The following is an 18,159-nucleotide window of genomic DNA, read 5'->3' on the forward strand; positions in this document are numbered from 1 at the left end:
TTTGAAATTTTGATTTTTTTTCAAATCCTCAAAAATGATGAAAATCGGCGTGCTATAGTATGCCGTACGGTAGGGGCTATAGCCCATGTTCAAAAATGATGAAAAACGAGGTTAATTAATTTTTTCAAAATTTCAAAAAACGATGGGCTATAACCCATGTTTTTTGAAATTTAGAATTTTTTTTAAATCCTCAAAAATGATGAAAAAGGGCGTGCTATATTATGCCGTACGGTAGGGGCTATAGCCCATGTTCAAAAATGATGAAAAACGAGGTTAAGAAAAAATCAAAATTTCAAAAAACGATGGGCTATAACCCATGTTTTTTGAAATTTTGAATTTTTTTCAAATCCTCAAAAATGATGAAAAATTGCGTGCTATAGTATGCCGTTCGGTAGGGGCTATAGCCCATGTTCAAAAATGATGAAAAACGAGGTTAATTTATTTTTTCAAAATTTAAAAAAACGATGGGCTATAACCCATGTTTTTTGAAATTTTGAATTTTTTTCAAATCCTCAAAAATGATGAAAAACGGCGTGCTATAGTATGCCGTACGGTAGGGGCTATAGCCCATGTTCAAAAATGATGAAAAACAAGGTATTATTTTTTTTCAAAAATTCAAAAAACGATGGGCTATAACCCATGTTTTTTGAATTTTTGAAATTTTTTCAAATCCTCAAAAATGATGAAAAACGGCGTGCTATAGTATGCCGTACGGTAGGGGCTATAGCCCATGTTCAAAAATGATGAAAAACAAGGTAATTTTTTTTTTTCAAAAATTCAAAAAACGATGGGCTATAAGCCATGTTTTTTTTAATTTTGAATTTTTTTTAAATCCTCAAAAATGATGAAAAAGGGCGTGCTATATTATGCCGTACGGTAGGGGCTATAGCCCATGTTCAAAAATGATGAAAAACGAGGTTAAAAAGAAAATCAAAATTTAAAAAAACGATGGGCTATAACCCATGTTTTTGAAATTTAGATTTTTTTTCAAATCCTCAAAAATGATGAAAAACGACGTGCTATAGTATGCCGTACGGTAGGGGCTATATCCCCTGTTCAAAAATGATGAAAAACGAGGTTAATGTTTTTTTCAAAATTTCAAAAAACGATGGGCTATAACCCATGTTTTTTTAAATTTTGATTTTTTTTTCAAATCCTCAAAAATGATGAAAAACGGCGTGCTATAGTATGCCGTACGGTAGGGGCTATAGCCCATGTTCAAAAATGATGAAAAACGAGGTTAATTTTTTTTTCAAAATTTCAAAAAATGATGGGCTATAACCCATGTTTTTTGAATTTTTGAATTTTTTTCAAATCCTCAAAAATGATGAAAAACGAGGTTAAAAAAAAATCAAAATTTAAAAAAACGATGGGCTATAACCCATGTTTTTGAAATTTAGATTTTTTTTCAAATCCTCAAAAATGATGAAAAACGGCGTGCTATAGTATGTCGTACGGTAGGGGCTATAGCCCATGTTCAAAAATGATGAAAAACGAGGTTAATTTTTTTTTTTCAAATTTTCAAAAAACGATGGGCTATAACCCATGTTTTTTGAAATTTTGAATTTTTTTCAAATCCTCAAAAATGATGAAAAACGGCGTGCTATAGTATGCCGTACGGTAGGGGCTATAGCCCATGTTCAAAAATGATGAAAAACGAGGTTAATTTTTTTTTCTAAATTTCAAAAAATGATGGGCTATAACCCATGTTTTTTGAATTTTTTATTTTTTTTCAAATCCTCAAAAATGATGAAAAACGGCGTGCTATAGTATGCCGTACGGTAGGGGCTATAGCCCATGTTCAAAAATGATGAAAAACGAGGTTAAAAAAAAAATCAAAATTTCAAAAAACGATGGGCTATAACCCATGTTTTTTGAAATTTTGAAATTTGTTCAAATCCTCAAAAATGATGAAAAACGACGTGCTATAGTATGCCGTACGGTAGGGGCTATAGCCCCTGTTCAAAAATGATGAAAAACGAGGTAATTTTTTTTTTTTCAAATTTTCAAAAAACGATGGGCTATAACCCATGTTTTTTGAAATTTTGATTTTTTTTTCAAATCCTCAAAAATGATGAAAATCGGCGTGCTATAGTATGCCGTACGGTAGGGGCTATAGCCCATGTTCAAAAATGATGAAAAACGAGGTTAATTTATTTTTTCAAAATTTCAAAAAACGATGGGCTATAACCCATGTTTTTTGAAATTTTGATTTTTTTTCAAATCCTCAAAAATGATGAAAAACGGCGTGCTATAGTATGCCGTACGGTAGGGGCTATAGCCCATGTTCAAAAATGATGAAAAACGAGGTTAATTAATTTTTTCAAAATTTCAAAAAATGATGGGCTATAACCCATGTTTTTTGAATTTTTGAATTTTTTTCAAATCCTCAAAAATGATGAAAAACGGCGTGCTATAGTATGCCGTACGGTAGGGGCTATAGCCCATGTTCAAAAATGATGAAAAACGAGGTTAAAAAAAAAATCAAAATTTCAAAAAACGATGGGCTATAACCCATGTTTTTTGAAATTTTGAATTTTTTTCAAATCCTCAAAAATGATGAAAAACGACGTGCTATAGTATGCCGTACGGTAGGGGCTATAGCCCCTGTTCAAAAATGATGAAAAACGAGGTTAAAAAAAAAATCAAAATTTAAAAAAACGATGGGCTATAACCCATGTTTTTGAAATTTAGATTTTTTTTCAAATCCTCAAAAATGATGAAAAACGGCGTGCTATAGTATGTCGTACGGTAGGGGCTATAGCCCATGTTCAAAAATGATGAAAAACGAGGTTAATTTTTTTTTTTCAAATTTTCAAAAAACGATGGGCTATAACCCATGTTTTTTGAAATTTTGAATTTTTTTTCAAATCCTCAAAAATGATGAAAAACGGCGTGCTATAGTATGCCGTACGGTAGGGGCTATAGCCCATGTTCAAAAATGAAGAAAAACGAGGTTAATTTTTTTTTCAAAATTTCAAAAAATGATGGGCTATAACCCATGTTTTTTGAAATTTTGAAATTTGTTCAAATCCTCAAAAATGATGAAAAACGACGTGCTATAGTATGCCGTACGGTAGGGGCTATAGCCCATGTTCAAAAATGATGAAAAACGAGGTTAATTAATTTTTTCAAAATTTCAAAAAACGATGGGCTATAACCCATGTTTTTTGAAATTTAGAATTTTTTTTAAATCCTCAAAAATGATGAAAAACGGCGTGCTATAGTATGCCGTACGGTAGGGGCTATAGCCCATGTTCAAAAATGATGAAAAACAAGGTAATTTTTTTTTTCAAAAATTCAAAAAACGATGGGCTATAACCCATGTTTTTGAAATTTTGAATTTTTTTTAAATCCTCAAAAATGATGAAAAAGGGCGTGCTATATTATGCCGTACGGTAGGGGCTATAGCCCATGTTCAAAAATGATGAAAAACGAGGTTAAGAAAAAATCAAAATTTCAAAAAACGATGGGCTATAACCCATGTTTTTTGAAATTTTGAATTTTTTTCAAATCCTCAAAAATGATGAAAAATTGCGTGCTATAGTATGCCGTTCGGTAGGGGCTATAGCCCATGTTCAAAAATGATGAAAAACGAGGTTAATTTATTTTTTCAAAATTTCAAAAAACGATGGGCTATAACCCATGTTTTTTGAAATTTTGAATTTTTTTCAAATCCTCAAAAATGATGAAAAACGGCGTGCTATAGTATGCCGTACGGTAGGGGCTATAGCCCCTGTTCAAAAATGATGAAAAACGAGGTTAAAAAAAAAAAAAAAAATTAAAAAAAACGATGGGCTATAACCCATGTTTTTGAAATTTTGATTTTTTTTCAAATCCTCAAAAATGATGAAAAACGGCGTGCTATAGTATGTCGTACGGTAGGGGCTATAGCCCATGTTCAAAAATGATGAAAAACGAGGTTAATTTTTTTTTTTCAAATTTTCAAAAAACGATGGGCTATAACCCATGTTTTTTGAAATTTTGAATTTTTTTCAAATCCTCAAAAATGATGAAAAACGGCGTGCTATAGTATGCCGTACGGTAGGGGCTATAGCCCATGTTCAAAAATGATGAAAAACAAGGTAATTTTTTTTTTTCAAAAATTCAAAAAACGATGGGCTATAACCCATGTTTTTTGAATTTTTGAATTTTTTTCAAATCCTCAAAAATGATGAAAAACGACGTGCTATAGTATGCCGTACGGTAGGGCCTATAGCCCCTGTTCAAAAATGATGAAAAACGAGGTTAAAAAAAAAAAAAAAAAATTAAAAAAAACGATGGGCTATAACCCATGTTTTTGAAATTTTGATTTTTTTTCAAATCCTCAAAAATGATGAAAAACGGCGTGCTATAGTATGTCGTACGGTAGGGGCTATAGCCCATGTTCAAAAATGATGAAAAACGAGGTTAATTTTTTTTTTTCAAATGTTCAAAAAACGATGGGCTATAACCCATGTTTTTTGAAATTTTGAAATTTTTTCAAATCCTCAAAAATGTTGAAAAACGGCGTGCTATAGTATGCCGTACGGTAGGGGCTATAGCCCATGTTCAAAAATGATGAAAAACGAGGTTAATTTTTTTTTCTAAATTTCAAAAAATGATGGGCTATAACCCATGTTTTTTGAATTTTTGAATTTTTTTCAAATCCTCAAAAATGATGAAAAAGGGCGTGCTATATTATGCCGTACGGTAGGGGCTATAGCCCATGTTCAAAAATGATGAAAAACGAGGTTAAAAAAAAAATCTAAATTTAAAAAAACGATGGGCTATAACCCATGTTTTTGAAATTTTGATTTTTTTTCAAATCCTCAAAAATGATGAAAAACGGCGTGCTATAGTATGTCGTACGGCAGGGGCTATAGCCCATGTTCAAAAATGATGAAAAACGAGGTTAACTTTTTTTTTTCAAATTTTCAAAAAACTATGGGCTATAACCCATGTTTTTTGAAATTTTGAATTTTTTTCAAATCCTCAAAAATGATGAAAAATTGCGTGCTATAGTATGCCGTTCGGTAGGGGCTATAGCCCATGTTCAAAAATGATGAAAAACGAGGTTAATTTTTTTTTCAAAATTTCAAAAAACGATGGGCTATAACCCATGTTTTTTGAAATTTTGAATTTTTTTTAAATCCTCAAAAATGATGAAAAAGGGCGTGCTATATTATGCCGTACGGTAGGGGCTATAGCCCATGTTCAAAAATGATGAAAAACGAGGTTAATTTTTTTTTCAAAATTTCAAAAAACGATGGGCTATAACCCATGTTTTTTTAAATTTTTAATTTTTTTCAAATCCTCAAAAATGATGAAAAACGGCGTGCTATATTATGCCGTACGGTAGGGGCTATAGCCCATGTTCAAAAATGATGAAAAACGAGGTTAATTTTTTTTTCAAAATTTCAAAAAACGATGGGCTATAAGCCATGTTTTTTGAAATTTTGATTTTTTTTTTAAATCCTCAAAAATGATGAAAAAGGGCGTGCTATATTATGCCGTACGGTAGGGGCTATAGCCCATGTTCAAAAATGATGAAAAACGAGGTTAAAAAAAAAATCTAAATTTAAAAAAACGATGGGCTATAACCCATGTTTTTGAAATTTTGATTTTTTTTTCAAATCCTCAAAAATGATGAAAAACGGCGTGCTATAGTATGTCGTACGGTAGGGGCTATAGCCCATGTTCAAAAATGATGAAAAACGAGGTAATTTTTTTTTTTTCAAAATTTAAAAAAACGATGGGCTATAACCCATGTTTTTGAAATTTTGATTTTTTTTTCAAATCCTCAAAAATGATGAAAAACGGCGTGCTATAGTATGTCGTACGGTAGGGGCTATAGCCCATGTTCAAAAATGATGAAAAACGAGGTAATTTTTTTTTTTTCAAAACTTCAAAAAACGATGGGCTATAAGCCATGTTTTTTGAAATTTTGAATTTTTTTCAAATCCTCAAAAATGATGAAAAACGGCGTGCTATAGTATGTCGTACGGTAGGGGCTATAGCCCATGTTCAAAAATGATGAAAAACGAGGTTATTTTTTTTTTCAAATTTTCAAAAAACTATGGGCTATAACCCATGTTTTTTGAAATTTTGAATTTTTTTCAAATCCTCAAAAATGATGAAAAATTGCGTGCTATAGTATGCCGTTCGGTAGGGGCTATAGCCCATGTTCAAAAATGATGAAAAACGAGGTTAATTTTTTTTTCAAAATTTCAAAAAACGATGGGCTATAACCCATGTTTTTTGAAAATTTTAATTTTTTTCAAATCCTCAAAAATGATGAAAAACGGCGTGCTATAGTATGCCGTACGGTAGGGGCTATAGCCCATGTTCAAAAATGATGAAAAACGAGGTTAATTTTTTTTTCAAAATTTCAAAAAACGATGGGCTATAACCCATGTTTTTTGAAATTTTGAATTTTTTTCAAATCCTCAAAAATGATGAAAAACGACGTGCTATAGTATGCCGTACGGTAGGGGCTATAGCCCCTGTTCAAAAATGATGAAAAACGAGGTAATTTTTTTTTTCAAAATTTCAAAAAACGATGGGCTATAAGCCATGTTTTTTTAAATTTAGATTTTTTTTTAAATCCTCAAAAATGATGAAAAAGGGCGTGCTATACTATGCCGTACGGTAGGGGCTATAGCCCATGTTCAAAAATGATGAAAAACGAGGTTAAAAAAAAAATCAAAATTTCAAAAAACGATGGGCTATAAGCCATGTTTTTTGAAATTTTGATTTTTTTTTAAATCCTCAAAAATGATGAAAAAGGGCGTGCTATACTATGCCGTACGGTAGGGGCTATAGCCCATGTTCAAAAATGATGAATAACGAGGTTAATTTTTTTTTTTTAATTTTCAAAAAACTATGGGCTATAACCCATGTTTTTTGAAATTTTGAATTTTTTTCAAATCCTCAAAAATGATGAAAAATTGCGTGCTATAGTATGCCGTTCGGTAGGGGCTATAGCCCATGTTCAAAAATGATGAAAAACGAGGTTAATTTTTTTTTCAAAATTTCAAAAAACGATGGGCTATAACCCATGTTTTTTGAAATTTTTAATTTTTTTCAAATCCTCAAAAATGATGAAAAACGGCGTGCCATATTATGCCGTACGGTAGGGGCTATAGCCCATGTTCAAAAATGATGAAAAACGAGGTTAATTTTTTTTTCAAAATTTCAAAAAACGATGGGCTATAAGCCATGTTTTTTGAAATTTTGATTTTTTTTTAAATCCTCAAAAATGATGAAAAAGGGCGTGCTATATTATGCCGTACGGTAGGGGCTATAGCCCATGTTCAAAAATGATGAAAAACGAGGTTAAAAAAAAATCTAAATTTAAAAAAACGATGGGCTATAACCCATGTTTTTGAAATTTTGATTTTTTTTCAAATCCTCAAAAATGATGAAAAACGGCGTGCTATAGTATGTCGTACGGTAGGGGCTATAGCCCATGTTCAAAAATGATGAAAAACGAGGTTAATTTTTTTTTCAAATTTTCATAAAACTATGGGCTATAACCCATGTTTTTTGAAATTTTGAATTTTTTTCAAATCCTCAAAAATGATGAAAAAGTGCGTGCTATAGTATGCCGTTCGGTAGGGGCTATAGCCCATGTTCAAAAATGATGAAAAACAAGGTTAATTTTTTTTTCAAAATTTCAAAAAACGATGGGCTATAACCCATGTTTTTTGAAAATTTTAATTTTTTTCAAATCCTCAAAAATGATGAAAAACGGCGTGCTATATTATGCCGTACGGTAGGGGCTATAGCCCATGTTCAAAAATGATGAAAAACGAGGTTAATTTTTTTTCAAAATTTCAAAAAACGATGGGCTATAAGCCATGTTTTTTGAAATTTTGATTTTTTTTTAAATCCTCAAAAATGATGAAAAAGGGCGTGCTATATTATGCCGTACGGTAGGGGCTATAGCCCATGTTCAAAAATGATGAAAAACGAGGTTAAAAAAAAAATCTAAATTTAAAAAAACGATGGGCTATAACCCATGTTTTTGAAATTTTGATTTTTTTTCAAATCCTCAAAAATGATGAAAAACGGCGTGCTATAGTATGTCGTACGGCAGGGGCTATAGCCCATGTTCAAAAATGATGAAAAACGAGGTTAACTTTTTTTTTTCAAATTTTCAAAAAACTATGGGCTATAACCCATGTTTTTTGAAATTTTGAATTTTTTTCAAATCCTCAAAAATGATGAAAAATTGCGTGCTATAGTATGCCGTTCGGTAGGGGCTATAGCCCATGTTCAAAAATGATGAAAAACGAGGTTAATTTTTTTTTCAAAATTTCAAAAAACGATGGGCTATAACCCATGTTTTTTGAAAATTTTATTTTTTTTCAAATCCTCAAAAATGATGAAAAACGGCGTGCTATATTATGCCGTACGGTAGGGGCTATAGCCCATGTTCAAAAATGATGAAAAACGAGGTTAATTTTTTTTTTTCAAAATTTCAAAAAACGATGGGCTATAACCCATGTTTTTTGAAATTTAGATTTTTTTTCAAATCCTCAAAAATGATGAAAAACGGCGTGCTATAGTATGCCGTACGGTAGGGGCTATAGCCCATGTTCAAAAATGATGAAAAACGAGGTTAATTTTTTTTTCAAAATTTCAAAAAACGATGGGCTATAACCCATGTTTTTTGAAATTTAGATTTTTTTTCAAATCCTCAAAAATGATGAAAAGCGGCGTGCTATAGTATGCCGTACGGTAGGGGCTATAGCCCATGTTCAAAAATGATGAAAAACGAGGTTAAAAAAAAAATCAAATTTTCAAAAAACTATGGGCTATAACCCATGTTTTTTGAAATTTTTAAATTTTTTCAAATCCTCAAAAATGATGAAAAATTGCGTGCTATAGTATGCCGTTCGGTAGGGGCTATAGCCCATGTTCAAAAATGATGAAAAACGGCGTGCTATATTATGCCGTACGGTAGGGGCTATAGCCCATGTTCAAAAATGATGAAAAACGAGGTTAATTTCTTTTTCCAAAATTTCAAAAAACGATGGGCTATAACCCATGTTTTTTGAAATTTAGATTTTTTTTCAAATCCTCAAAAATGATGAAAAACGGCGTGCTATAGTATGCCGTACGGTAGGGGCTATAGCCCATGTTCAAAAATGATGAAAAACGAGGTTATTTTTTTTTTCAAAAAATCAAAAAACGATGGGCTATAACCCATGTTTTTTGAAATTTAGATTTTTTTTCAAATCCTCAAAAATGATGAAAAACGGCGTGCTATAGTATGCCGTACGGTAGGGGCTATAGCCCATGTTCAAAAATGTTGAAAAACGAGGTTAATCTTTTTTTTTCAAAATTTCAAAAAACGATGGGCTATAACCCATGTTTTTTTAAATTTAGATTTTTTTTCAAATCCTCAAAAATGATGAAAAACGGCGTGCTATTGTATGTCGTACGGTAGGGGCTATAGCCCATGTTCAAAAATGATGAAAAACGAGGTTAATTTTTTTTTCAAAATTTCAAAAAACGATGGGCTATAACCCATGTTTTTTGAAATTTAGATTTTTTTTCAAATCCTCAAAAATGATGAAAAACGGCGTGCTATAGTATGCCGTACGGTAGGGGCTATAGCCCATGTTCAAAAATGATGAAAAACGAGGTTAATTTTTTTTTTTCAAATTTTCAAAAAACGATGGGCTATAACCCATGTTTTTTGAAATTTTGATTTTTTTTTTAAATCCTCAAAAATGATGAAAAACGGCGTGCTATAGTATGCCGTACGATAGGGGCTATAGCCCATGTTCAAAAATGATGAAAAACGAGGTTAATTTTTTTTTCAAAATTTCAAAAAACGATGGGCTATAACCCATGTTTTTTGAAATTTAGATTTTTTTTCAAATCCTCAAAAATGATGGAAAAACGGCGTGCTATAGTATGCCGTACGGTAGGTGCTATAGCCCATGTTCAAAAATGATGAAAAACGAGGTTCATTTTTTTTTCAAAATTTCAAAAAACGATGGGCTATAACCCATGTTTTTTGAAATTTTGATTTTTTTTTCAAATCCTCAAAAATGATGAAAAACGGCGTGCTATAGTATGTCGTACGGTAGGGGCTATAGCCCATGTTCAAAAATGATGAAAAACGAGGTTAATTTCTTTTTTCAAAATTTCAAAAAACGATGGGCTATAACCCATGTTTTTTGAAATTTTGATTTTTTTTCAAATCCTCAAAAATGATGAAAATCGGCGTGCTATAGTATATCGTACGGTAGGGGCTATAGCCCATGTTCAAAAATGATGAAAAACGAGGTTAATTTCTTTTTTCAAAATTTCAAAAAACGATGGGCTATAACCCATGTTTTTTGAAATTTAGAATTTTTTTCAAATCCTCAAAAATGATGAAAAACGGCGTTGTATAGTATGCCGTACGGTAGGGGCTATAGCCCATGGTCAAAAATGATGAAAAACGAGGATTCTTTTTTTTTCAAAATTTCAAAAAACGATGGGCTATAACCCATGTTTTTTGAATTTTTTCATTTTTTTTCAAATCCTCAAAAATGTTAAAAAATGGCGTGCTACAGTATGCCGTACGATATGGGCTATAGCCCATGGTCAAAAATGATGAAAAACGAGGATAAAAGCAAAATGAAAAAGATGTTGGGCTATAGCTCATGGTTTCGGACGGAAGGCTACAGCATGTCGTTTTACTCAATTTTCGAGGTTTTGAGAGAAAGATGAGACTATAGTCCATCGTCTCGGAGCACATGCTATAGGGTGATAAATCATGTAAATACAACACATTGAGCAGGGCACTGCAGGGAGTTGAACCCCGTTCTGGTAAACCAGGAAGTACCACACCAGTGCCTTGGTTTGTGTTGTTGTATAGTTTTATTATATTAGAGTTTTATCCTAGAGTTTTTTTTTTAGTTTTATACTATAGTTTTATTAGAGTTATTTCTATAGTTTTATTAGAGTTTTATCCTATAGTTGTATTAGTTTTATTCAAGTTTCCTTAGTCCTTAGTTTAAGTTTCAAACTTAAACTTTGAAAAACTTAAACTTTAAGTTTTTTTAAGTTTCAAACGTAAACTTTGAATTACTTCAACACAATTATTTGAAAACTTTAGTTTGATTAGAAAGCATATGGTGGTATGACGCATGACCCGCCCTGGGTCACGTGATTGACCATACAGTACGAATCTACCCATCTTCCTCCTCAATCAGAGCAATTACACAACGCGCGTAATGTTTGAAAGGTAGGAAGCGTCTAAAAATGGGATAAAAAACGTCTAAAAAAATCGAGAAATCGAGAAATCGAGAAATCATCGAGAATCGAGAATCGAGAAATCCAGAAATCGAGAATCGAGAAATCGAGGAATTGAGAAATCGAGAATCGAGAAATCGAAAATTGAGAAATCGAGAAATCGAGAATCGAGAAATCGAGAAATCGAGAAATCGAGAAATCATCGAGAATCAACGAGAATCGAGAAATCATCGAGAATCGAGAAATCGAGAAATCGAGAAATCGAGAAATCGAGAAATCGAGAAATCGAGAAATCATCGAGAAATCGAGAAATCATCGAGAATCGAGAAATCGAGAAATCGAGAAATCATCGAGAATCGAGAAATCGAGAAATCGAGAAATCGAGAAATCGAGAAATCATCGAGAATCGAGAAATCGAGAAATCATCGAGAATCGAGAAATCGAGAAATCGAGAAATCATCGAGAATCGAGAAATCGAGAAATCGAGAAATCGAGAAATCGAGAATCGAGAAATCATCGAGAATCGAGAAATCGAGAAATCGAGAAATCGAGAATCGAGAAATCGAGAAATCGAGAAATCATCGAGAATCGAGAAATCGAGAAATCATCGAGAATCGAGAAATCGAGAAATCGAGAAATCATCGAGAATCGAGAAATCGAGAAATCGAGAAATCGAGAAATCGAGAATCGAGAAATCATCGAGAATCGAGAAATCGAGAAATCGAGAAATCGAGAATCGAGAAATCGAGAAATCGAGAAATCATCGAGAATCGAGAAATCGAGAAATCATCGAGAATCGAGAAATCGAAAATCGAGAAATCGAGAAATCGAGAAATCGAAAATCGAGAATCGAGAATCGAGAATCGAGAAAGCGAGAAATCGAGAAGCGAGAAATCGAGAAGCGAGAAATCGAGAAATGAGAAAGCGAGAAATGAGAAAGCGAGAAATGAGAAATGGAAAAGCGAGAAAGCGAGAAAGCGAGAAAGCGAGAAATGGAAAAGCGTGAAATGAGAAAGAGAGAAAGCGAGAAATGAGAAAGCGAGAAATGAGAAAGCGAGAAATGAGAAAGCGAGAAATGGAAAAGCGAGAAAGCGAGAAATGAGAAAGAGAGAAATGAGAAAGCGAGAAATGAGAAAGCGAGAAATGAGAAATGGAAAAGCGAGAAAGCGAGAAATGGAAAAGCGAGAAATGAGAAAGAGAGAAATGAGAAAGCGAGAAATGAGAAATGGAAAAGCGAGAAAGCGAGAAAGCGAGAAATGAGAAAGCGAGAATCGTCTCTACCCCCTCTGTCAGCTAGAAAAGAGTCGAACTGCCTGTCTCCGCCCTGATCATGTTCTATAGAGGTACCATCGAGAGCATTCTCACCTACTGTTTCACCTCCTGGTATGGAAATGAGAAAGCGAGAAATGAGAAAGCGAGAAATGATAAAGCGAGAAATGAGAAAGCGAGAAATGAGAAATGGAAAAGCGAGAAAGCGAGAAATGAGAAAGCGAGAAATGAGAAATGGAAAAGCGAGAAATGAGAAATGAGAAAGCGAGAAATGAGAAATGGAAAAGCGAGAAAGCGAGAAATGGAAAAGCGAGAAATGAGAAAGCGAGAAATTAGAAATGAGAAAGCGAGAAATGAGAAAGCGAGAAATGAGAAATGGAAAAGCGAGAAAGCGAGAAATGGAAAAGTGAGAAAGCGAGAAATGAGAAAGCGAGAAATGAGAAATGAGAAAGCGAGAAATGAGAAAGCGAGAAAGCGAGAAATGAGAAAGCGAGAAATGAGAAATGAGAAAGCGAGAAATGAGAAAGCGAGAAAGCGAGAAATGGAAAAGCGAGAAATGAGAAATGAGAAAGCGAGAAATGAGAAAGCGAGAAAGCGAGAAATGAGAAAGCGAGAAATGAGAAAGCAAGATATGAGAAATGGAAAAGCGAGAAAGCGAGAAATGGAAAAGCGAGAAAGCGAGAAATGAGAAAGCGAGAAATGAGAAAGCGAGAAATGAGAAAGCAAGAAATGAGAAATCGAGAAATGAGAAATGGAAAACCGAGAAATGAGAAAGCGAGAAATGAGAAAGCGAGAAATGAGAAAGCGAGAAATGAGAAATGGAAAAGCGAGAAATGAGAAAGCGAGAAATGAGAAATGGAAAAGCGAGAAAGCGAGAAATGGAAAAGCGAGAAAGCGAGAAATTAGAAAGAGAGAAATGAGAAAGCGAGAAATGAGAAAGCGAGAAATGAGAAATGGAAAAGCGAGAAATGGAAAAGCGAGAAAGCGAGAAATGAGAAAGAGAGAAATGAGAAAGCGAGAAATGAGAAATGGAAAAGCGAGAAAGCGAGAAATGAGAAAGCGAGAATCGTCTCTACCCCCTCTGTCAGCTAGAAAAGAGTCGAACTGTCTGTCTTCGCCCTGATCATGTTCTATAGAGGTACCATCGAGAGCATTCTCACCTACTGTTTCACCTCCTGGTATGGAAATGAGAAAGCGAGAAATGAGAAAGCGAGAAATGAGAAAGCGAGAAATGATAAAGCGAGAAATGAGAAAGCGAGAAAGCGAGAAATGAGAAATGGAAAAGCGAGAAAGCGAGAAATGGAAAAGCGAGAAAGCGAGAAATGAGAAAGCGAGAAATGAGAAAGTAAGAAATGAGAAATCGAAAAATGAGAAATGGAAAACCGAGAAATGAGAAAGCGAGAAATGAGAAATGGAAAAGCGAGAAAAGAGAAAGCGAGAAATGAGAAATGGAAAAGCGAAAAATGAGAAAGCGAGAAATGAGAAAGCGAGAAATGGAAAAACGAGAAATGAGAAAGCGACCATGGGCTATGGCTCATACCGAACGGCATAGTATAGCACGCCGTTTTTCATCAATTTTGAGGATTTCTCAAAAATGAGGATTTGAAAAAAAGAAGATTCTTTTTTAAAGCACTATATTTCTAAAACTATGAAACATTTCAAAGATTCCTTTTCAGGCACACATGTCCACTGTAATGCCCCGTTCCGACCGGCCAAAGCTGGAAATAAAAGCAAAGCTAAACTAATTTCAAAGCTGCTTTTTTTTTAGAAAGTGGGCGTGTACAAGGTACCTGTCACTCAAGCTGCCTGGACTGCAGGCTTGAGCTCAGCTGAGAAAGAAAACAGGAAGAGAGCAGATGCGCATTAGAAAGTCTAACATGTAAAATAGCGACTGTAGAGGAGAAATAATTATATATTTAGTTACATCATAACCGGATTTCCGGACATTCAGTCCCAAGTCTCAAGTCCGGGGAAGGGAGCCCCCGCGGCCGTCTGTCTGTCACTGACCCTCCTCTGGTCTGCTCCTCCCGGGGAAAACATTGTGCCAACTAGTAGGCTAGGCATACTTTATTTACTTAATAAATAATCAATATCTAAATTGATTAAAATAATCAATATCTAAATAAAATAAATAATCAATACCTATACCATCACTGTGCTGGTGATGACTTTATGAATAAATATAATTCTCTAATTCTGCGAGAGTGTGTGTGTGTGTGTGTGTGTGTGTGTGTGTGTGTGTGTGGGGGGGGGGGGGGGGGGGGGGGGGGGGTTGTGTACGTGTGTGTGCATGAGTGATATCGTTTACTTAACATTAGCATTAATAGTTAATGGGGCCAGTATATACGTTATATGGCATATATATATACGGGCCATTTATAGCATATCGCCCTCTCTCTCTCTCTCTCTCTCTCACACACACACACACGGGGGGATTGTGTTTTATCTATCTATAAACATAGGCTATCTACTGTCTTTCAACTTTTGCTATGAGGTTCATCGATAGGCCTACATGAACGCAATAAACCAATTAAAATGATTCCCTCAAATAAATCTTATCTATATGCCATTGGTTTATCGATTCGGAACGCAGCAAACCAATCGCAAAACACGGGCAACATATTGCATAAATAAAAGGTATGATTCGCGGTGCCCATGTTTCAACAATCAACATGACGACCGGCACATGACAGGTCGGATCAGGGATGTCCCATTGTCCGCATGCATATCGATATCATACAACTGATATAATATCAATTATTGATCTCTCTCGCGCGCGCACACACACACACACACACACACACACACACACACACACACACACACACACACACACACACACACACACACACACACACACACACACACACACACACACACACACACACACACACACGTGTCCCCGGGCGCTCAATATCACACACACACACACACACACACACACACACACACACACACACACACACACACACACACGACGACGACGACGACGACCGGCTGAGAGCGGGCTTCTCCTCACCTCTTCTCGGGGAAACTCCGACACCGGTTGGAACTATATTGTTTAATTGTTTAAACAATATATCTATCGATCTATATCTGCTAATTTATGCACTGTTTAGTCCACATTCAGCGACGGACAGCGCCGTTCTGGACTGGGCAATAGTCCGCATCAATGGCTTCGATGAGAACCGGGGCGGGGGGGTGAATGCAGGAACTTCTCCCCAGAAAAAGTATCAATCCACTGGGAACACGGAACACAACCTGTTTTCACCGCTTCGACAACTTGTTTCTCATATAAACTTTAATTTCTATCGATAAAATCGGCTATGGTCTTGCCAAATATCCATTCATATTTCATATACAGCCCATATTTAAAAAGTATTTTTTTAAATGCGGAGAATCGGGCCGGACAGCTCTCGGAGAGACTTTTGGTTTTGTGAAATGTTCTCAACTCCGCCCCCTCAAACCACGCTGTGCTCTGATTGGCTACATGCAGCTTTGAAAAGCTCCAGCGTTTCAAAGCAGCTTTAAAGTTGAGTTTTGGTGAGCATGAAAGCAAAGCAAAAAAAAAAAAGCTGTTCATTCCAAGCTTCAAAGCTCAAAAGCTGCTCTTCATAGAGATACCATGGGACCACGAAGCCAAAGCAGAAGCTAGCTTGGGCGGTGGGAATGGGGCTTAAGATGAACCTAAATAGGTTTGAATGGGGTTTCTAGGTGTAAGTATGTAGGACTAGTAGCATGCCAAAGTTTGTGCTATTGACATTGAGAATGCATTGGGCGTTTAAGTTAAATAACTCAGAAACTACAAAAAAAATCAAAGTAAAACGTTCCAGCATGTGTCTCCACAGTAAGCTGAATTTTACAAAGTGTGAATGGAGTTTTTAGGTGAAAGTGATTTTTTGACGTGCCACTATCTGCCTATAAATGTCTAAAATTTGAAAGCACTATATTTCTAAAACTATGAAACATTTCAAAGATTCCTTTTCAGGCAAACATGTCCACCGTAAAATGAACCTTAGTAGGTTTGAGTGGGGTTTCTAAAGTATGTAGGACTAGTAGCATGCCAAAGTTATACATTTCTATATACAGATGACAAGTAAGACGCGCAAACGCGGGAAGCGAACGCAGCTGTGTGTGTGGGTGTGTGTGTGTGTGTTTGTGTGTGTGTGTGTGTGTGTGTGCTACTGCTGCGCCCTCTGGTGGCGGGCGGGTGGTGTCACAGCGGGACAGACACACAGACTGTGGGGTCTGGTGAGCGACCCCCCGCGATGGTAAGTGCGTTGCCAGGGCAACCAGACACGCTGTCAGACAGAAGACGCCTCGGGCCGTTAGGAACGCCCTCCTCCGCCAGATTGAGCTGATTGACGGACCGCACCCAAATCAGCTAGCGGCTACACCCGTCATATAAAAGGCAGAATCAGTCTGCGTCTGGCAGCGGCTGGTTCACACACACGCTCAAGGAGGCACGCACAAGCACGCCGTCGGGGGGTAAGCAGACTCACACACTTCCACCAAACACACACACTCATGTGTATGGCTCTGCATGTCTTAAACTGTCACTCTCCTCTCGTCACAGGCTTTTAGGATCCGTCCAGGATTATGTCAGAGGGACAGAATCCACGGGACTGTATGAAGGAAATACAGTCCAGGATTATGTCCGAGGGGCAGAATCCACCGGACTGGATAAAGGAAATATAGGAACAGGAATCACAGTTCCACGTATCGGGCTGCTGGAGGAAGGCAGCCCCGCCAGCGACGGCGACGTGAGAACAAACAAATAAGGTCGGAAAGAAGCCTATTCATTCTTTACATAACATTGAGTTCTGTCAGGCATACAGGACAGAGGATCGAGTTCTCACGTATCGGGCTCCGGGAGGAAGCCAGCCCCGCCAGCGACGGCGACGTGAGAACTACTGATAGTGAGGTCGGGAAGAAACATATTAATTCTTTATATAATATTGAGTTCTGTCTGGGATGCAGAAGAGGAGTCCAGTTTCCACGGACCGTGCTGCGGGAAGGAGGCTACCCCGCCACAGCGACGAGGACGAGGAAACTACAGATAATCAGAAGAGGAGTCCAGTTTCCACGGAACGTGCTGCGGGAAGGAGGCTACCCCGCCACAGCGACGAGGACGAGGAAACTACAGATAATAAGGTCGGAAAGAAACTTATTATTCTTTATATAATTCTGAGACATTGCATTGAGGCCTGTCTAGAAAACAGGCGCTCATTATCTACGCCGGAGCGGCTTGAAGGCTTGCGCTCTTTTGGAGCTAAACCCCGCTACAGTTAAAGATAAAGACTGATGACATCACGAAGCAAGGCATCGACGTCACTTCTTAACGAGTATTAGTAACCACAGCCCTCCAGGGAGGAGAAGACCTATACGAGACTTTATAAACTGAGTTGAATCTAATATTCTGTTTCTCGTCCACCTCCAGGCTGGCCCAGACGCCTGCAGAACCAACCTTGAATGTGCGCTGTACATAATAGCAGTACAAAGGCTGTTGTATCTATTATGTTAAACATAAAGAGATGGTTTACGATTAATACTACTGTATGGAGTATAAATTGCCGAGCAAACCTATGTGGGGTTTTTCTCATGTCTGAATAATTCTGTTATTAATTACTGCTCTTAAATAAACAGCGTTTT

Source organism: Protomyctophum parallelum (assembly GCF_964188405.1).
Source record: "Protomyctophum parallelum genome assembly, chromosome: 8".
Classification (NCBI taxonomy): Eukaryota; Metazoa; Chordata; class Actinopteri; order Myctophiformes; family Myctophidae; genus Protomyctophum; species Protomyctophum parallelum.